This window comes from Thalassophryne amazonica, chromosome 9 (genome assembly GCF_902500255.1).
Source record: "Thalassophryne amazonica chromosome 9, fThaAma1.1, whole genome shotgun sequence".
Lineage (NCBI taxonomy): Eukaryota > Metazoa > Chordata > Actinopteri > Batrachoidiformes > Batrachoididae > Thalassophryne > Thalassophryne amazonica.
This window is the reverse complement of record NC_047111.1, coordinates 115,722,134-115,744,766: the sequence shown is the minus strand read 5'-3', so window position 1 is coordinate 115,744,766 and position 22,633 is coordinate 115,722,134. Positions and strand designations below refer to the sequence as shown.

The window sequence follows — 22,633 nt, the reverse complement described above, 5'->3', positions numbered from 1 at the left end:
TGGCAAACACCGGCGTGGCAGATGGCAACTACAAACACCACCTCTGAAAACTCAGGTACAAACTTTTTGCAGCTCGCTCTGACGACACGCAGCTCTGACTGACTGTGACTGTGACATTACCGAATTAAGCAGTAATACCATCAAATCCCCCACACTCAGATTTCCGTTTGAATGTGTCTTCAAAGTACAGACTTCAAGCACTTAAATTTTGTTGATGGACCCAGTAAAACCTAAATAATGATTAATAATTTTCGCCAGGCTTTTTCAGGATTATTATGGAAATGTGAGAAGCAGCGCGTCCTGTGATGGCTTCGTTCAGCACGCGCACGAACAGGACTTCTCCCCCTCTTTCCTCCTCTCTGTGTCAGCAATTACAAGGGAAAAAAACTTTATCAACTTCATTATTCCCTTTATCATTTTGTGGAAAATGTACATCCTAAGCCAAATAAAAATGATCACCGACCCACGTATTTGCTTGTGGAAGGCACTGCATTGAGCGCACGTGAACATCTTCCTCTTTAGTCACCTCTTGCTGGGGGTGGGGGGGGCATCTTCCCCTTTATCATTGGTGGAAAGACGCATGATGGAAACCAATAAAAACAGCCAACCCCATGTGGACTGACCCCACATGGTATTGTTGAGAAGAAAAAAGCCAGCAAAGACAAACTGAGGCACCAATGCAGCCTCCAGGTGGACAAGAGGAGGAATGACAACAGAAGGAAAGTGTCAGGCTGTGACATGTCCAAAACAAATCAGAGAGGTCTTGTTTTGGACAGGAACTGTTTTTCTGAGTGGCACAAGTAATTTGTGTGGCATCTCACTGCATTGTAAATAACTGTACAAAAAAAACAAAACAAAACAAAACACCGGAAGCATTTCCTGCATTTTAATGTAAATAGTTGGATATAACTTTGTTGTTTGCTAGATTTGTACATATTTTGCTGAAATTTCCAATTTATATTTGCATTCTAAGTTATAAAAATGGTTTGTTATTGGTCATATTTGTCCAGATCCTCGCTTTAAGAAACACTATTGTTCATATTTGTCCAGCTCCTCCATGTTCCTTATTGCCATGACTTTTGCTTGTTCTGGTGATCCGTTCAGTTTGATGAATATTTTACAGTTTGAAGTCCATGTGTGCTGGATTTTTCCCTGTTTCTTTAAGAAGCGTGCTTTCCTGGCGATGTCGGCATTCCGTTTGGTGAGATGTTCATTGATGAATACGTTTGTCCCTTTCAGTTTTCTTCCTTGTTTTAACAGTGCTGTTTTGTGTTTTCTGTTGATGAATCTCATGATGACGGTTCGTTTATCACCGTCATTTCTCCGGGGCAGAGGGTGGCACGCTTCAATGTTATTTAAATCCATTTCTATACCTTTAGATAGGAGGAAATCAGCAACCTGTTTTTCCACAGAGCTGACCTCCTGTTCACTGGGCTCCCCTCCGCTCTCATCTGTTACCGCCCGTGCGTAGGACCGTGGTTTGATGTGAAGACCTGTGATGATGACGTCGTTAATTCTGGTGTACTGCTCCAATTCAGCCACTCTATTTTCCAGCTGCACCAGATGCCGGTCTTTCTCGGCATTCTGGAGCCGTAATGCCTTCACCTCCTCCACCAGATCCATAATTGATTTCTGTTGCTGCTTCACAACAGAAATCTCCTCTGATAGAAAGTCCAGAGATTTTTTAATATCGTCACCTTCCTCCGCTGTCAGAACCTTCTTAGGCCCCATGGTCGGCTTATGAGCAGCTTGTCGATCGCCGATGTTAACAGCCTGCGTTGTTTGTCACCGGGATGGATCTGCATTGCGCTGGTGCCGCGCGGCCTCGGTGTTTCCGCGCTGATGGATCCGCGGTGGCTGCACGAGGCCTCGGGGAAGCGGCACTCGTGACGCGTGGCTCTAATGACGCAGCGCGCGGCCTCAGTGAATTCACCACGTTGGGCCTCGGACGTTGTTGCTGTCCAGTCGCGGGGCTAAGTTGCCGGTTGAGGTGGTATTCCCACTGTCCGGGTTGGCAAACACCGGCGTGGCAGATGGCAACTACAAACACCACCTCTGAAAACTCAGGTACAAACTTTTTGCAGCTCGCTCTGACGACACGCAGCTCTGACTGACTGTGACTGTGACATTACCGAATTAAGCAGTAATACCATCAAATCCCCCACACTCAGATTTCCGTTTGAATGTGTCTTCAAAGTACAGACTTCAAGCACTTAAATTTTGTTGATGGACCCAGTAAAACCTAAATAATGATTAATAATTTTCGCCAGGCTTTTTCAGGATTATTATGGAAATGTGAGAAGCAGCGCGTCCTGTGATGGCTTCGTTCAGCACGCGCACGAACAGGACTTCTCCCCCTCTTTCCTCCTCTCTGTGTCAGCAATTACAAGGGAAAAAAACTTTATCAACTTCATTATTCCCTTTATCATTTTGTGGAAAATGTACATCCTAAGCCAAATAAAAATGATCACCGACCCACGTATTTGCTTGTGGAAGGCACTGCATTGAGCGCACGTGAACATCTTCCTCTTTAGTCACCTCTGGCTGGGGGTGGGGGGGGCATCTTCCCCTTTATCATTGGTGGAAAGACGCATGATGGAAACCAATAAAAACAGCCAACCCCATGTGGACTGACCCCACATGGTATTGTTGAGAAGAAAAAAGCCAGCAAAGACAAACTGAGGCACCAATGCAGCCTCCAGGTGGACAAGAGGAGGAATGACAACAGAAGGAAAGTGTCAGGCTGTGACATGTCCAAAACAAATCAGAGAGGTCTTGTTTTGGACAGGAACTGTTTTTCTGAGTGGCACAAGTAATTTGTGTGGCATCTCACTGCATTGTAAATAACTGTACAAAAAAACAAAACAAAACAAAACACCGGAAGCATTTCCTGCATTTTAATGTAAATAGTTGGATATAACTTTGTTGTTTGCTAGATTTGTACATATTTTGCTGAAATTTCCAATTTATATTTGCATTCTAAGTTATAAAAATGGTTTGTTAAACATGTTTGTGGTTTTCACACTTAAAAAACAAACGTTTTTCAATTCAGATTTTGTTTTTTGTGGGAATTTAGGTTCATTGTCTTAATACAGGATGTCAGAATGAAAGAAAACTGTAAAGTCACACAGGTGAGGTTGTGCTGAAGAAAATGACGCATAGAGGACACGCACATCCAAAAAACATGAAAGCCGTGCTGGATCAAAAGAAATTATACCAAAAATAGAAATAAAATTATCTGCACCTGTTGTGTGGGCCACCAAAGAGGAGGTACTGCCGGCCCTTCACCAGAGGGCGCCCTGCCTGTTGGCACTTTTCAGGCTCCAGAGGGCGCACTGGCCAGGTGGATCCTCCAGGTGCACCGTCTGGCTGTCAGCTGTCATTCATCACTCATCACTTCATGCCATAAAAGCCTGGGAAAGACACCATAACTCTGCCGAGTTACTGGGTTTATCAGGGAATTTCGACAGGTGTTCGATCATCCTAATAGAGGCGAGTCCCCTTTAATTATGTTGCTGTCAATGAGACAGGGACGCCGGAGTGCAGCCGATTACGCAATCGACTTCCGTGTTGCGGCAGCGAGGGCCGGTTGGAACTCAGTAGCACTCCGCGCCGCCTTTATAAACGGGCTGTCTCCGGCACTAAAGGAGCATCTGGTGGCTAAGGATTAGCCGCGGGATTTAGATGGGCTTATTGATCTGGTCATTGGATTAGACAATCGGTTAGAGGAATTCAAGCGGGAGCGAGACGAAGGGCGTGGCCGGGTGCACACTGTCCCTCTCCCATCCAGATCCGAGTTAGTGTCGTCCTCTCCCCGCTCCAAAGCCAGGGCTCTCCGCGTTATACCAGCTCCCCCTGCTGACGTTCTTATGGAAACAAGTAGGGCAAAAGTGACTGAAAAGGAAAAACAAAGGAGACTGGCACGTGGAGAGTGTGTTTACTGCGGCTCGAATAAGCATGCGCAGAATAAGGGGCCCCAGGCGGTTAAACAACAAGGCTCAACCTTAGAGACTGGGCTAAGAGTGAACCATACTAACCATACAGGTGTCCTACGCAAATGCGCACGACTCCCAGTCACAAGCCTCTGTGGGGATTTAACCTTACCGCTCCAGCACTTATCGACACGGGGTCGGAAGGGAACCTACTGGACAGTAGGTGGGCTAAGGCAGTAGGGCTCCCTCTGGTGGCTGTTCCTTTACCATTGAAGGTGGGAGCACTAGATGGCACCCTACTACCAGAAATCACACACCAGACACAGCCTTTAACTTTGGTTGTCTCTGGAAATCACAGGGAGGAGATTGTGTTCTTTGTAACACATTCTACCACCAGGATTATTTTGGAATTTCCATGGATGGTTAAGAACAATCCCCAGATTGATTGGCCATCTGGGGTTGTGGTTCAACGGAGTGAAACCTGCCACCGGGAGTGTTTAAGATCCTCAGTGCCACCCGGTGATGAAGTTAAAGAGGAGGTTAGAGTCCCCCCCAATCTTACGGAGGTGTCGGCAGAGTATCATGACCTTGCTGAAGACATCAGCAAGGACAGCGGTCTCCGTCTATGCATTGATTATAGAGGGCTGAACCAGATCACGGTTCGCAACCGATACCCCTTACCTCTATTGGACTCAGTGTTCACGCCCCTGCATGGAGCCAAAATATTCACAAAACTCTACTGGTGGTTGGCTCTCACTACGGTATTGTATCACTTCCTGTTCCGGAGCACAGCGGTGTTTTGCTGTATCTGTTAGCTGTTAAATCTGCGTATTTAGATTGATCTAGATAACGATTTGTTTCACAGTGTAATCTTCACGTGCCTTAACTAAAGCACTCCCTCTGCTGAATCACCTCTAAATTATTTACACATTATTCACTTTGTGGTCTCTCTCTTCTAAGTCCCTGTTGGTAAATGATATAATAATTGATCAACATATTGATTTATTCTGCCTAACAGAAACCTGGTTACAGCAGGATGAATATGTTAGTTTAAATGAGTCAACACCCCCGAGTCACACTAACTGTCAGAATGCTCGTAGTACGGGCCGGGGCGGAGGATTAGCAGCAATCTTCCATTCCAGCTTATTAATTAATAAAAAACCCAGACAGAGCTTTAATTCATTTGAAAGCTTGTCTCTTAGTCTTGTCCATCCAAATTGGAAGTCCCAAAAACCAGTTTTATTTGTTATTATCTATCGTCCACCTGGTCGTTACTGTGAGTTTCTCTGTGAATTTTCAGACCTTTTGTCTGACTTAGTGCTTAGCTCAGATAAGATAATTATAGTGGGCGATTTTAACATCCACACAGATGCTGAGAATGACAGCCTCAACACTGCATTTAATCTATTATTAGACTCTATTGGCTTTGCTCAAAAAGTAAATGAGTCCACCCACCACTTTAATCATATCTTAGATCTTGTTCTGACTTATGGTATGGAAATAGAAGACTTAACAGTATTCCCTGAAAACTCCCTTCTGTCTGATCATTTTTTAATAACATTTACATTTACTCTGATGGACTACCCAGCAGTGGGGAATAAGTTTCATTACACTAGAAGTCTTTCAGAAAGCGCTGTAACTAGGTTTAAGGATATGATTCCTTCTTTATGTTCTCTAATGCCATATACCAACACAGTGCAGAGTAGCTACCTAAACTCTGTAAGTGAGATAGAGTATCTCGTCAATAGTTTTACATCCTCATTGAAGACAACTTTGGATGCTGTAGCTCCTCTGAAAAAGAGAGCTTTAAATCAGAAGTGTCTGACTCCGTGGTATAACTCACAAACTCGTAGCTTAAAGCAGATAACCCGTAAGTTGGAGAGGAAATGGCGTCTCACTAATTTAGAAGATCTTCACTTAGCCTGGACAAAGAGTCTGTTGCTCTATAAAAAAGCCCTCCGTAAAGCTAGGACATCTTTCTACTCATCACTAATTGAAGAAAATAAGAACAACCCCAGGTTTCTTTTCAGCACTGTAGCCAGGCTGACAAAGAGTCATAGCTCTATTGAGCTGAGTATTCCATTAACTTTAACTAGTAATGACTTCATGACTTTCTTTGCTAACAAAATTTTAACTATTAGAGAAAAAATTACTCATAACCATCCCAAAGACGTATCGTTATCTTTGGCTGCTTTCAGTGATGCCGGTATTTGGTTAGACTCTTTCTCTCCGATTGTTCTGTCTGAGTTATTTTCATTAGTTACTTCATCCAAACCATCAACATGTTTATTAGACCCCATTCCTACCAGGCTGCTCAAGGAAGCCCTACCATTATTTAATGCTTCGATCTTAAATATGATCAATCTATCTTTGTTAGTTGGCTATGTACCACAGGCTTTTAAGGTGGCAGTAATTAAACCATTACTTAAAAAGCCATCACTTGACCCAGCTATCTTAGCTAATTATAGGCCAATCTCCAACCTTCCTTTTCTCTCAAAAATTCTTGAAAGGGTAGTTGTAAAACAGCTAACTGATCATCTGCAGAGGAATGGTCTATTTGAAGAGTTTCAGTCAGGTTTTAGAATTCATCATAGTACAGAAACAGCATTAGTGAAGGTTACAAATGATCTTCTTATGGCCTCGGACAGTGGACTCATCTCTGTGCTTGTTCTGTTAGACCTCAGTGCTGCTTTTGATACTGTTGACCATAAAATTTTATTACAGAGATTAGAGCATGCCATAGGTATTAAAGGCACTGCGCTGCGGTGGTTTGAATCATATTTGTCTAATAGATTACAATTTGTTCATGTAAATGGGGAATCTTCTTCACAGACTAAAGTTAATTATGGAGTTCCACAAGGTTCTGTGCTAGGACCAATTTTATTCACTTTATACATGCTTCCCTTAGGCAGTATTATTAGACGGTATTGCTTAAATTTTCACTGTTACGCAGATGATACCCAGCTTTATCTATCCATGAAGCCAGAGGACACACACCAATTAGCTAAACTGCAGGATTGTCTTACAGACATAAAGACATGGATGACCTCTAATTTCCTGCTTTTAAACTCAGATAAAACTGAAGTTATTGTACTTGGCCCCACAAATCTTAGAAACATGGTGTCTAACCAGATCCTTACTCTGGATGGCATTACCCTGACCTCTAGCAATACTGTGAGAAATCTTGGAGTCATTTTTGATCAGGATATGTCATTCAAAGCGCATATTAAACAAATATGTAGGACTGCTTTTTATTTTATTATTTTATTTCCTCTAGGCTGGACTATTGTAATTCATTATTATCAGGTTGTCCTAAAAGTTCCCTGAAAAGCCTTCAGTTAATTCAAAATGCTGCAGCTAGAGTACTGACAGGGACTAGAAGGAGAGAGCATATCTCACCCATATTGGCCTCTCTTCATTGGCTTCCTGTTAATTCTAGAATAGAATTTAAAATTCTTATTCTTACTTATAAGGTTTTGAATAATCAGGTCCCATCTTATCTTAGGGACCTCATAGTACCATATCACCCCAATAGAGCGCTTCGCTCTCAGACTGCAGGCTTACTTGTAGTTCCTAGGGTTTGTAAGAGTAGAATGGGAGGCAGAGCCTTCAGCTTTCAGGCTCCTCTCCTGTGGAACCAGCTCCCAATTCAGATCAGGGAGACAGACACCCTCTCTACTTTTAAGATTAGGCTTAAAACTTTCCTTTTTGCTAAAGCTTATAGTTAGGGCTGGATCAGGTGACCCTGAACCATCCCTTAGTTATGCTGCTATAGACTTAGACTGCTGGGTGGTTCCCATGATGCACTGAGTGTTTCTTTCTCTTTTTGCTCTGTATGCACCACTCTGCATTTAATCATTAGTGATTGATCTCTGCTCCCCTCCACAGCATGTCTTTTTCCTGGTTCTCTCCCTCAGCCCCAACCAGTCCCAGCAAAAGACTGCCGCTCCCTGAGCCTGGTTCTGCTGGAGGTTTCTTCCTGTTAAAAGGGAGTTTTTCCTTCCCACTGTCGCCAAGTGCTTGCTCACAGGGGGTCGTTTTGACCGTTGGGGTTTTTCCATAATTATTGTATGGCCTTGCCTTACAATATAAAGCGCCTTGGGGCAACTGTTTGTTGTGATTTGGCGCTATATAAATAAAATTGATTTGATTTGATTTGATTTGAACTGGATCTTAGAAATGCTTATCATCTGGTTCGGATACGGAAGGGAGACGAGTGGAAGACAGCATTTAACACCCCTTTAGGTCACTTTGAGTACCTGGTCATGCCGTTCGACCTCACCAACGCCCCCGCGATGTTCCAAGCTTTGGTTAACGACGTTTTGCGGGATTTCCTGCACCGATTTGTCTTCGTATATCTAGACGACAGCTTCATCTTCTCCCTGGACTCTGAGACTCATGTTAAGCATGTCCGTCAGGTCCTTCAGCGGTTATTGGAGAACCGGCTGTTTGTGAAGGCCGAGAAGTGTGAGTTCCACTGCACTTCTTTGTCCTTCCTGGGGTTTATCATCTCCTCCAACTCCGTCGCACCCGATCCGGCTAAGGTAGCGGCGGTGAGAGATTGGCCCCAACCGGTAAATCATAGGAAGCTGCAACAGTTCCTAGGGTTCGCCAATTTTTACAGGAGGTTCACAAAGGGCTATAGTCAGGTAGTTGGTCCCCTTACAGCCCTGAACTCCACTAAAGTCCCCTTCACCTGGTCGGATCGGTGCGAAGCCGCGTTTAGGGAGTTGAAACACCGGTTTTCGACTGCACCAGTTCTGGTGCAGCCCGATCCTAACCACCAGTTTATTGTTGAAGTGGATGCCTCTGACTCAGGGATAGGAGCCGTACTGTCCCAGAGCAGGGAGTCCGATAGTGTTCTCCACCCCTGTGCTTATTTCTCCCGCAGGTTAACCCCCATTGAGCGGACCTATGAGGTTGGCAATCGGGAACTCCTGGCGGTGAAAGAGGCCCTTGAGGAGTGGAGACATCTGTTGGAGGGAGCTGTGGTCCCATTTGTAGTTCTCACTGACCACTGGAACCTGGAATACATCCAGACCGCTAAGCGTCTGAACAAGCCCGATGGTCACTGTTCTTCGGACGCTTCAACTTTAAGATCACTTATCTCCCCAGGATCAAAAACACTCGGTCTGACGCCCTGTCCCGGGTGCATGAAGAGGAAGTTGGAGCAAGGCTGTTGGACCCACCAGACACCATCATTCTGGAATCCACTGTCATCGCAGCCCTCACGTGGGACGTGGAGGGAGTGGTCAAGGAGGCCCTGACTTGTCACCAGGATCCCGGAGGTGGTCCTCCCAACAGGCTGTACGTCCCACCAGAAGCTCGGACTGCTGTGTTGGACTTCTGCCATGGTTTCAAGCTCTCCTGCCATCTAGGGGTGCGAAGAACCGTGGCAGTGGTCTGGCAGCGGTTCTGGTGGGCATCAGTAAAAGCCGACACCAGGGACTACGTCCGGGCCTGTACCATCTGCGCCAGGGGCAAGGCAACCCATCAGCCAGAGAAGGGGCTCCTCCAGCCATTGCCTGTGCCTCATCGCCCCTGGTCCCATATCGGGTTGGATTTTGTCACGGGCCTCCCTGCGTCCCAGGGGAAGACAGTAATCCTGACGATAGTGGACCGGTTTTCCAAGGCGGCCCACTTCGTGGCCCTCCCGAAGCTCCCGACTGCCCAGGAGACTGCAGTCCTCCTGGTCTACCATGTCGTGCGTCTGCATGGTATACCCACGGTGAGCCTGTCATCCGGGTACCACCCTCAGACCAACGGTCAAGCAGAGCGGACCAACCCGGACCTTGAGCAAGTGCTGAGATGTGTCACCTCTGCGCACCCGACAGTCTGGAGTCAACATCTGGTCTGGATCGAGTATGCACACAACAGTCAGGTCTCGTCATCCACCGGCCTCTCCCTATTTGAGGTTTGTTTGGGGTACCAGCCCCCGTTGTTTCCGGCAATGGAGGGAGAGGTCGAGGTGCCCTCGGTCCAGGCCCACCTCAGGAGATGCCGTCGGGTTTGGAAGAAAGCCCGCTCTGCTCTCTTGAAGGCCCGGACACGAGCTATGGTCCATGCAGACCGCCGACGAGCCCCGGCCCCAGCTTATCAGCCCGGGCAGGAGGTGTGGCTATCAACCAAAAACATCTCTCTGCACACGGACTCCCCGAAGTTAACTGACCAATACATCGGACCATACCGCATCCTCAAAGTCATTAGCCTGGCCGCAGTGAAGCTCCAGCTCCCAGCTTCACTGCGGATACACCTGGTGTTTCACGTCTCCAAGATCAAGCCATACCACACATCAGATCTCTGCACCCCCGGACCGGTGCCGCCTCCTGCCCGCATCATCGACGGAGAACCGGTGTGGACCGTAAGGAAGCCTCCTTGATGTACGTCAGAGGGGTCGGGGGTATCAATATCTGGTAGACTGGGAGGGTTATGGCCCAGAAGAACACTCCTGGGTGAAGAGGAGCTTCATTTTGGATCCCACCCTCAAGGCGGATTTCTACCGGAGGCACCCCGACAAGCCAGGAGGCGCCTGTTGAGGGCCCACCACCAGGCCCACCAGAGGGTGGCCTGCCTGTTGGCACTTTTCAGGCTCCAGAGGGCGCACTGGCCAGGTGGATCCTCCAGGTGCACCGTTTGGCTGTCAGCTGTCATTCATCACTCATCACTTTATTCCATAAAAGCCTGGGAGAGACACCATAACTCTGCCGAGTTATCAGCTTACCACGCAGGTAAACCAACTCAGCCGTTTTGTGCCATACGCACATTCATTGTTACTGAAGTCTTTGCAGTTGTGATTTATACGTGCAGCTTGTAGCCAAGTTTGTGGAAGTTGGAGGAGTTGGCATCTCCACTCCTCACTTCTGACTTACTAAGTATAACAATTGACACTGCACGTCCTCCAGTTTTTCCTCTGCACTCTGGGAGTATTTGGATTTATTCCTACAAGAGGATTTCTGTGAGTTGCTGACTGTTTGTTGGGTGTTCACACACCCACCCTAACCTGTTTTTGTTCCTGCCAGCAGTATCAGGTCTGACAGCCACGAGCGGTGGCCACCTGGGGGAATCGGGACTTGGCGGCTCTGATGTGTTGCAGGTCTCCGTTGGCTGTGGAACTTCGTGGGACCCGGCTCTTCTCTGGATAGGCGTCTCCTACCCTCGGGCCTGCCCACACGGCACCCTTTTGGTTACTGATTGACTTAAGCATATTTGGTTGTGTTGCACATTTGCATAATAAATTGTCATTTATTTGAATTCCTATTGGCCGTTCATTTACGCCCCCTGGTGTGGGTCCGTGCATTTCACTTTCCCAACAGCACCACCACAGCGCTCCCATGCAAAAAAGCTTTAATATTAATAAAGACGTGATGTTCCAGGCAGACTGCCCTTCCTGACGAAACATTACGTCTTTATTATTATTAAAGCTTTTTTGCATGGGAGCGCTGTGGTGGTGCGGATCATTCTATTTCTAAATGTGCTGTAAAAAATGACATCAACCAAGGCAAAGTAGTCAAAAACGGCCAATTGCAACCTGGACTCCAGAGGGTTAATAACGTTATCATTAATTGTTTTACCTCCTTACTCGCTCTAAATTGTGCTGTCCGAACTTTGTAACGTGCTGCAGGCCTGAAACGTAGAAATAGGTGTATAGTAAATGAAATGAGCTGCATGAAATAGCTTGGGTTCATACTGCATGCAATGAAACAGAAGTCAAAGTAAATGAAAGAATGGTTGTGGTGTTTTTTTGTTTTTTTTTTGTTTTTTTTGGGGGGGGGGGGGGTGCGTTTTCCATACTGTAGTGACCTGCTTTGGTTTTGTACATCAAATATACACCAAATTCCAATTATTTTCCCTTGAAAGCATCATTTGAAGTGCTACTACTGTGAATTTTCATTGAATTCCAGCAACTGTCATGGAGTTGCACTTATGATGTCAACATCATACACAGTAAAAATGACCAGTGTTAAATTAACACTGACACTGTACATATGGTCCTACTCTGATCCAGAGCGGGACCATATGTACAGTGTTAGTGTTAATTTAACACTGGTAATTTTATTGTGTGCAGGGCAACAATTAAACACAAAATTCAGAGGATCTGCCCTTGAAGATGTCAGACAAAGTATTTTTTTCTTCATGCATATCTTAACATGGTGTGTTTCTACTGTGTGAAGCTTCACTGAATTCCAACAGCTGTGTTCGGAGTTGTGATTATGAAGTCTATATGATATGATGTATCAATTATCACAAAATTCAGAGGATCTACCCTTGAAGATGTCAGACAAAGTATTTTATCCTTAATGCATATCTTCACTGTGTAAAGTTTCACTGACTTCCACCACCTGGATTAGGAGGAGTTGTGCTTAGAAGACTCATGGACAGATAGTAGAGGGTGAATGCGGAAGGTGAAGCCAACAGTCATGACGAAAAAGTGTGATTCTGATTTTCAAGCCCAACTCTTAACTACTGTTATGAGACAGAAGTCAAACAGGCCTGTCCTGGGATACCGAGAGAAGAGAAGCAGAAAAGCTATGTAGCTACTGCTTTCACTCACTCTAATTTATTTTATTCTTCCCTCTGCCTCTCTAAATCCCTGTAGAAAATTGAGACTGGGGAAAACGTGAATCATGGGTGACGCAGAAGCTTTCCTGAATGTGCTTCTCTCCTGCTCATGGCCAGAACCAAACTGCTGTCAGGCACCCAAGAAACATCCCGTACTTGGTTTAATTCTCTCTTTTTTCTCCTCGTCAGTACTTCAGTTAATAGCATCTGAACAATAGACGTCCCCTCCACGGGCTCTCTGGACAAGCGCCGGCGGTTAGATTAGCCCAGCGGGCTGCAGCCTCCACGACTGCAACAGTCACTATTTCACGTTCAGACCGCTGAGCAGAATACAATTTCAGTCTCTCGTACCAACGTTATTACATGCAGTGTTACATTCCCTGTGATCATTCCTCTGCTCGCCCGACCGATGACGTGATGTTTCTTTTGGGATGCCACGGCTTCAGACAGAACGATGGAGGTTGCTTAGCAACTGGGTACAGAAAGAAGATCATTAGACTGCACTGATGCTCACTCATCGCTCGCTATGTATCTGAGAACTTGTTGCTCCAACTCACAGCGAGTGAGATTCTTCCTTTAGATGAACGGAAGCCCTCCGCCAAAGCTTTACAGTGACATCGCTTCTGTCTTATGATTAAAAAAAACCATACTTGGGTACTGGAATGCCCTGGGCGCAAAAGTCTGCTTGAAAAGGGGGTGGGTGGATGCAGGAATATGCAACCAATAATGCATTCACTGGAATGCCCACCCTGCCATATGTTTCAAGAAAATGTTTGATTTAATCACAAATAATTCACCCCTTTCAAACTAATGTCATTGTTATGTGATGACTATCGATTTGAAAAATAAACAACAAAATATTCAAGTATCAAGTATCAAGTAGACTTTATTAGCCCCCCAGGGGCAATTCGTTGTGCAGCCAACAGTAGAACACATTCGGACATACATAGACATAACATGATGTAAAATACAGCATAAAAACTCACCATGAAAACTCACCACACAGTAAACATAATAACTCAATAATAAGAAAACCTAGTTAAAAACCACTCATGTGATAGTGTTTAAAAATCTAATAACAATAGGAATAAAGGAGTTCTTATACCTATTGGTCTTACATTTCTTACACATAAATCTATGACCAGATGGAAGCATTGCAAACTCAGGGTACAGGGGGTGACTGGAATCGTCCATGATCAACCTCGCCTTCTTAACTGATCTGTTTTTATATATAGACGGCAGGTCGTTTAAGGAAACGCCAGCAATCTTGTTGCACTCATTTACAATACGATCCAGACGGTTTTTGTTTTTCAAATTTAAAAACCCATACCAACAGATAAAAGAAAAGGTAAGAACAGATTCAATAAAACAGGAATAAAACTCTTCATAAAAGTACTGTCCACATTAAAATGCCTGAGTTTACCGTAAAAATGCATGCGCTGGTGAGCTTTATTATAAATATTGCACGCACATGTACAATAGTGAATGATTTAAAAAAATCCTCCATGCAAAAAAGTTATTGTGGGTTAGGATGGAACATTTACAAAACTCAGAAAAGACCAGCGCACACTGATGATGTCATCACAGGAAAGCACCTAAAAGAACCTCGTGAAAACTCATTTATTTGCTTTTTACAATGTGTTGAGGTCACAAAATTAATTTAGGGTGGGCATTGAATCAGTTTGAATAAAAAATTAATTTAGGGTGGACCTTTAGGCAACATTCATTAAAAGTGGTGGTGGTGGTGGTGGGGGTATATAAAGACAAAAATAAATTATATATATTACAAATTATTCACCAAACAGACAGCAAAGCAATGAGAGTCCAGAGAGGATTTAACTTTATTTTAATCTCATGCCGAAAATAGTTAGTCCCTTCGGCTGCTCCCTTGTTTGCACTCGGGGTCGCCACAGCAAATCCAAGGTGGATCGGCATGTTGAATTGGCACAGGTTTTATGCCGGATTCCCTTCCTGACACAACTCCACATGACATGGAGAAATGTGGCAGGGGTGGGATTTGAACCCGGAACCTTCTGCACTGAAACCAAGCGCATTAACCACGTGGCCGCCACCCGTGCAATCTCATGATGAAAATAAAAATCACAAATTTTAGTTTGTTTATTAATGTCTTTTGCATGAAGTCCTCCTTGTTTCAGCCCTGCTTTCAAACTCAGGCTGAAGCCTAAGAAGCCTCTTTCTTTCAGCCCCTGTAAAAACTGACCTGAATCATAAAGTGGCCAAATTAAAACAACATGACAAAATGCAGAAAATGCACACACACAAACACGAGAAAGTACCTACATCGATTTAATAGCAGAGAGCCGCATTAAAGAAGTTTCTCAAACTGAAATAACACTTGCAAACACAGAGAACACAAATAAAACCTACAACACGTGTAACAATTTAATTGGATAACATGTTTGCTGCAAATTCAGACAACATGAAAATTCATCAGATGTGCTGCAAATAGCCACACAACAGAACACAACAGAGGTTCTGGCAACGCAAGTACGATTTCTGCCAGCAGGACTTTAAGTGACTGCTGGTCAGTGCATCAGGGCGCACGATGATCTTTATCTCTTCCTGGACAGCAGAGCTGAGTAAGTTTATTCATTTACTTTATTGATGATACTCTTAATCCAGCTATATTTCTGCAAAACACTGAACAGAAGAAGTCAATAAAAGTCCTCCAGGCAGAAACCTCTTTTTGTGTGGTGGAGCTTTGCAGTGTGTGTGTGTGTGTGTGTGTGTGTGTGTGTGTGTGTGTGTGTGTGTGTGTGTGTGTGTGTGTGTGTGTGTGTGTGTGTGTGTGTGTGTGTTCCTGCGTGGGTTGTGTGACTTTGCAGCCAACCCGTTATAATATTAAACTGTTGCATGTGCTGCAGGTTGTTTCTTTTTATTCTCTGTGTTTGCAAGCACTTTCTCAACTTGCAAGACATGTTACTACTTGCTGTTGAACTGATGCAGGTTTTTTGTATTACTGAGTGCTTTCTGCATTTGCAAGTGTTGTGGCTTCTCTCAGCTACTGAAGACCTAAAATGAACAAACACGAGGCAGGAACTATACATCCCAAAAAGACAGTTTCAGAAGTACAAGCTGTGATTCTGAAGGTATTATCTTAAAGAACATGGATCAGACACTTGTGGCCGACAGCAGGTACCAATACCAATATTGATGCAGGCACGTCCCCATCAGGTTCTATGAGCTGATGTCTTTCAAATGAAAGACGTATTTCACACTTGCTGCATCTCACTTCCTCTGAAGAAAAACGGGAGTAATTCTTTCCATGCAGTTAATGGCACTGCACAAACACCGGTTACCTCAGTCACGGTTTCCATTAAGTTAATCAGTGGAACACAATGAGCTCTATTTTCTGCTTCCATACAGACCGAGCACAGGCTGCTCGACATCTACACTATTTATAGTCATTGGACATTAAAACTAACCGAGTAACGAGAGACCTCCACCCGTAATTACAAACCCTGTGGAAGTACACCGTCTCAACAATATAGTACAGCAGATAACTGTAAGAATTGTTCAAATCCGGTTACAACCATCAAAATTTGACTGTGTATACCTTTTGGTACATATTGTTTTAAAATAACTTTAGCCATTTGAATTCTCAATAGGGGCCAAGTAGGGGTCAATTGAAGAATCGCATGGGGTCAAAATTAAAAAATGTTCCAATCATATTGAAAGTGATACCACATTATGTATCTGATGACAATGATTCCAAAAAGGTATAGTTTGGACTATCTATAACTGAATGGTCTGGAGTTATGGGTTAAAAACAGCAAGAATGGTGATAAAGGTCAGTTTCAGTTTGTATAGGGGTCAAATATTAAAGTTGCTCCAGTTTTGGTAAAACGTGGTGCAAATTATTGGTTGAACTAATAGGATCAATAAATGGAATAGTTCTGACTGTGTTGAATGTTTGGCCTCCAAAGTAAAGGTCAAACAATGTCGACGTCCATTGGATTTTATGACATGTGACATATGTTACGCCGTAACATGATAACTATGCATGACACATGGTGCAAACTATTCCTTTTTAGAACCCTACTAACTCAACCAATAATTTGCATCATGTTTTACCATAATTGGAGCAACTTTAACTTTTGACCCTATACAAACTGAAACTGACCTTTGTTGCCATACTTGCTGATTTTACCCCATAACTCCAGAACATTCAGTCATAGATAGTCCAAACTATACCTTTTTGGAATCTTTGTGATCAAACACATAATGTGGTATAGATTTCAATATAACTGTAACATTTTTTTGGACCACTATGCAGTTCTTCAATTGACCCTTACTTGGCCCCTATTGAAAATTCAAACGGCTAATGTTATTTTTCTAAAATATGTACAAAAAGGTATACACAGTCAAACTTTGGTATTTGTAACCAGATATGAAGGATTCCTCTGCAAATATTCTGTTATCTGCTGCACTAATAGACTGCAACCAAAACTAAACTGGTTATGGGCCAGAATCAACCCAATTTAACACCATTTCCTGATGGTATGATGAAAAGTAGTTCATCCTCCCGTCACAAAATGAATTCATGCTCCTGTCACAAAAATGCAGCGCTTTTGGTGATAGGAGCACAAATTAATTTCATGATGGGAGCACGAAATGTGGGGTGACGTGGGGAGTCTGTGGGGGGGTTATGGTTAGGGCTAGGGGAAAAATAGCGCTGACTACTTCGCAGATTTCACAAAGTAGTCACCGCTATTTTTTTTGCAATTATTATAGGATGTTTTAAGGCTGTAAAACCCCTCACTACACACTTTATACACTTTTCTCAAACAGGCATTAACATTTTCTTACTTTTCTCTCCTGTGTAAACACTCTCTTTTTCTTCTGGGCAAGAAGATTATAAACAGACGCACGCAGAACTCTCCCTTTGTTCACTGCCTCCAGAGGTACGGATGCAGGACCCGCAAAGAATCCAAGTCCCCTCTCGTGGCCACGGAGCTCTGCGGCTGCGGCCAACATCTGCATCAAAACAGCGAGCGTAGTCTCTGGACCTGTTGCCAGATTTGGCGTAGCTCCGCACAGCAGACAGGAGAGCGGTGTGAGTGGCCCGCTGCTGCGTTTACTGAGCCCGCATACTCAGTAAGCGCATCGGAGGGAGTGAGAGCAATCGCGGTGATGCCGACTGGTGCCGCGACCGGCCCGCCTGATAAGGACGCAGAACACAATGCGCTGTTAAAAAAAAGCATGCAAAATTGCACCCAAAAAAAATCCATGAAACTGCGAGGCCGCGAAAGGTGAACCGCGATATAGCGAGGGACCACTGTATTTAGAAAATTGAAAGTGAAAAAGTGCCACGTTTCATTTAATACAACTGTTACTTCTAGGGGTGCTGGAAAAAATCAATTCACGTCTGAATCGCGATTCTTATTTATTAAGATTCTGAATCATTCCAAAATGTCCAAGAATTGTTTTTTAAAAAGCATTTTTTAAAACATTTTCTTGCTTACTCGCTGCGTGTACTGTTTGTCAGGCAACGGCTTCCGTACTACAGCGTCCCCGTGAGGGGAGGGTCCGGCATGCTTAGCATGGTGGACGAAGAGCTATTTCAGCCAGCACCGTCTTTGCTGAAGGCAAATGTTTGGGCACATTTGGATTTTATTATTTGCTGCATAAGAAGGAGCTTGACATGACTTATGCAGCGTGCAAAATCTGCAAAATGAAAGTCAAGTACTTCGGAAACACTTCAAATCTGCAAGCCCACATGCTACGCCATCACCTGAAGCTAAAAGAAGCAGAGCAGCGGTCTCTGCCGACTACTGACCAGCGTACACTCCATCACTTCGCTAAACTACCAGCCAACTCTGAACGAGCAAAGCAGATAAGTAAATTTACATCTTTAGAATCACTTGATTAACATTCTAAAGCTGCATTTTCTTAAACATAAACATTTTTAAGTAATATAACTATTTCTCAGAGCTCTTTGAATTGAAAATCGATTCTGAATCGAATCGTCACCCCAAGAATTGGAATCGAATTGAATTGTGAGTAGTTGTAAGATTCACATCCCTAGTTACTTCATAGATAAACTATGAACAATTACTGTTTCAATGCAACTATTCATGTTACACCTATTTAATTAGTTCATGACATCAAACCAAAACCTATGAAACTTAAGACTTGAGGTTGCCAGAAAGCACGTGAGAAATTGTACCCTAGTTTTCATCAAAGGGTTTTGTTTGTAGCACTCAAACATAAAGCTGTAACTACTGAAGCAACAGGCACTTCAACGCCACATTTGGGATAATTGCTTCCTCCATGGTCACCTACTTTGCTTTACTGTGTCACATTTCTGTCTGATGCCTCCAATACGTTCAACGATTCCTTAGCTGTGATCCTGAGGTTCTGGTGGACCTTTAGAATAAAGCATTGTTAAATCCTGGGTGTTAATTGGGACCTCCTTCTTCAATGATTTGCAGTCTATACATAACCAAGCTTCTATTATTTTAGCAAAATACACTCTACAGTTGCTTGTGGTACCATGAATATGAATATTTTTACTGGTTTCTAAGGAACAACATGACTTGCAGAGATGTAAAATTATGCTCTTTCTTCCTTTTATATTTTTATGGGACCTGGATGTTTAACACATCTCTTCAGAGAATTCTTGGGTACTTCATCTATGACATATTGGAAATATGGAGTGTTTCTCCAGGAAATAGGTGCCTTAGCTCTGAGGATCCCCGCAGCTGGAGAAGGCCTCAAGATTCTCCTCACTGTGGCCTATAGATGGCTACTTTCAAGAAGTGGGATTTATCTATCTGGGTATATGCCAACCATGAGGCAGAATGGTTCAGTGATGTGGTGGATATGGTGACACCTGGCATCGCTGCATGCCCAACACCTAACCTCACCTCTAACAAACAAAAAGGCATAGGTTCTTCAGAATTCATTAATTTCTGGATATGTCCACGCTATTTAATGAAGCATCTATATGAGTAAACTGACCCAATGGGAGAAAGTTGATTTTGAAGGCTTTCAGCCAAGGTATATGTATACTTATGTCCCCAAAAGTTTGCAACCGATCAGTCATGTAAAGTCACGTGTATCCTGCATTACAAATGTTCTTTAAGGACATTTGGAATGCATCCATTGCCTGCCTTATTATTATCACAATGTGACAGCAGTACTTTGAAACCAGCCCAGTCGTTTGAAGAATACGTGTGACTTCACACCACAGAGTGCATCAATACAAACGTGCAGAGGGGAGGTTGCCACAAGTGTTTAAAAGTAAGTGCTTCAATTAACCTCCTTTCATTGTTTAAAGTATTTTTTAATGTATTTAGAGCTGCTTTAGTGTTTCATATCCTGCTGCACTAATTATGCCGCACTTCATGTTTCCTTTAGCAGCTCTAATCAATGTGATACAGCCACAAATTATGCAATATGAGAAATCCCACACTGACTTCCTTTGCTACATAACAGAGGCACAAGTGCGAAACTGTGAAAATCATAAACATGAGAACGCAGCTTCAAGACATTCAATGGCGTAATTAGTATAAATCTGTTTGTGAGTATGTGCGACACAGTAACAGAAGGGATGGATTGTTGAGCCGCAGGTAGAATGAAAGCTGCGGGAGGCTTGCGAAGAACTGCTTTTCTGACCATAAGCTACATGTAAGACAAGCAGCTGAAGCTAAATGGACACACAAACTGACATTTAAAACATTTACTGCAAGCATCTGGTGATTCAAACCACAAACCGCATAAATACTGGACAAAGCCTTTGCGATGTCACCCGTAGGTTTTCTGAAGAACAGGTGGGAAGCTCAAGGTGGGTTAGTGTTGGATGTTTCCATTTTGGCGATGCCTGATTCCGACTAAGTCCTGGTTGAATCTCAAATCGATAAAGTGGTGGATCATGAGGAAGACCAATGTGAACAGGGTGGGACGAATTAAGCCCAAGAATACCCAAGACAGCTAATGCTAACATCCTAGGTGACGAATCAGCCTATGTATGCCTACATATTAAAAATATGTTCAATACCTACATCTAATAAGTTAGGGGTAAGTTTGGTATAAGAGCATACGGAAACAAGCTTGTATATGTCATAGTACAGCAACTTCTTCGAAAAGGTTTGTGCATGCTCAATACTTTCGACACATGCCAGCATATGGGTCATACGTCCTGCATACACGGGTCATAAGTGGTACGTAGGTTATGTGACTGTTGACACGTGTTACTCATAAATCGAAACACTTTATTTCCTTGTCGTGTATGAATAAATGTAGCATATGTAAAGAAGTTCTTCTGTGTTTCTCTGCTTCCGGTGTGTTTCTCAGTCTGAATCAGAAGACACCAACACTTTGTCTCACAGCAAGATAATTAACTTATTTTAACAAACAGTTGCCCCAAGGCGCCTTATATTGTAAGGCAAGGCCATACAATAATTACGGAAAAACCCCAACAGTCAAAACGACCCCCTGTGAGCAAGCACTTGGTGACAGTGGCAAGGAAAAACTCCCTTTTAACAGGAAGAAACCTCCAGCAGAACCAGGCTCAGGGAGGGGCAGTCTTCTGCTGGGACTGGTTGGGGCTGAGGGAGAGAACCAGGAAAAAGACATGCTGTGGAGGGGAGCAGAGATCAATCACTAATGATTAAATGCAGAGTGGTGCATACAGAGCAAAAAGAGAAAGAAACACTCAGTGCATCATGGGAACCCCGCAGCAGTCTAAGTCTATAGCAGCATAACTAAGGGATGGTTCAGGGTCACCTGATCCAGCCCTAACTATAAGCTTTAGCAAAAAGGAAAGTTTTAAGCCTAATCTTAAAAGTAGAGAGGGTGTCTGTCTCCCTGATCTGAATTGGGAGCTGGTTCCACAGGAGAGGAGCCTGAAAGCTGAAGGCTCTGCCTCCCATTCTACTCTTACAAACCCTAGGAACGACAAGTAAGCCTGCAATCTGAGAGCGAAGCGCTCTATTGGGGTGATATGGTACTATGAGGTCCCTAAGATAAGATGGAAGCTGATTATTCAAAACCTTATAAGTAAGAAGAAGAATTTTAAATTCTATTCTGGAATTAACAGGAAGCCAATGAAGAGCTAGCAGCTCGCAGCTTAAAGCAGATAACCCGTAAGTTGGAGAGGAAATGGCGTCTCACTAATTTAGAAGATCTTCACTTAGCCTGGAAAAAGAGTCTGTTGCTCTATAAAAAAGCCCTCCGTAAAGCTAGGACATCTTACTACTCATCACTAATTGAAGAAAATAAGAACAACCCCAGGTTTCTTTTCAGCACTGTAGCCAGGCTGACAAAGAGTCAGAGCTCTATTGAGCCGAGTATTCCTTTAACTTTAACCCCATTCCTACCAGGCTGCTCAAGGAAGCCCTACCATTAATTAATGCTTCGATCTTAAATATGATCAGTCTGTCTTTATTAGTTGGCTATGTACCACAGGCTTTTAAGGTAGCAGTAATTAAACCATTACTTAAAAAGCCATCACTTGACCCAGCTATCTTAGCTAATTATAGGCCAATCTCCAACCTTCCTTTTCTCTCAAAAATTCTTGAAAGGGTAGTTGTAAAACAGCTAACTGATCATCTGCAGAGGAATGGTCTATTTGAAGAGTTTCAATCAGGTTTTACAATTCTTCATAGTACAGAAACAGCATTAGTGAAGGTTACAAATGATCTTCTTATGGCCTCAGACAGTGGACTCATCTCTGTCTCATCTCATCTAAAATTGTATTACAGAGATTAGAGCATGCCATAGGTATTAAAGGCACTGCGCTGCGGTGGTTTGATTCATATTTATCTAATAGATTACAATTTGTTCATGTAAATGGGGAATCTTCTTCACAGACTAAGGTTAATTATGGAGTTCCACAAGGTTCTGTGCTAGGACCAATTTTATTCACTTTATACATGCTTCCCTTAGGCAGTATTATTAGACGGCACTGCTTAAATTTTCACTGTTACGCAGATGATACCCAGCTTTATCTATCCATGAAGCCAGAGGACACACACCAATTAGCTAAACTGCAGGATTGTCTTACTCAGATAAACTCAGATAAAACTGAAGTTATTGTACTTGGCCCCACAAATCTTAGAAACATGGTGTCTAACCAGATCCTTACTCTGGATGGCATTACCCTGACCTCTAGTAAT

At 43.5% G+C, this 22,633-nt stretch overlaps 1 protein-coding gene across 1 annotated transcript in view; it reads right to left on the bottom strand.

Annotated features, from left to right (window-relative positions):
- The window catches only part of auts2a (activator of transcription and developmental regulator AUTS2 a), a 975,777-nt gene that overhangs the window by 792,690 nt on the left and 160,454 nt on the right, over positions 1-22,633 (bottom strand).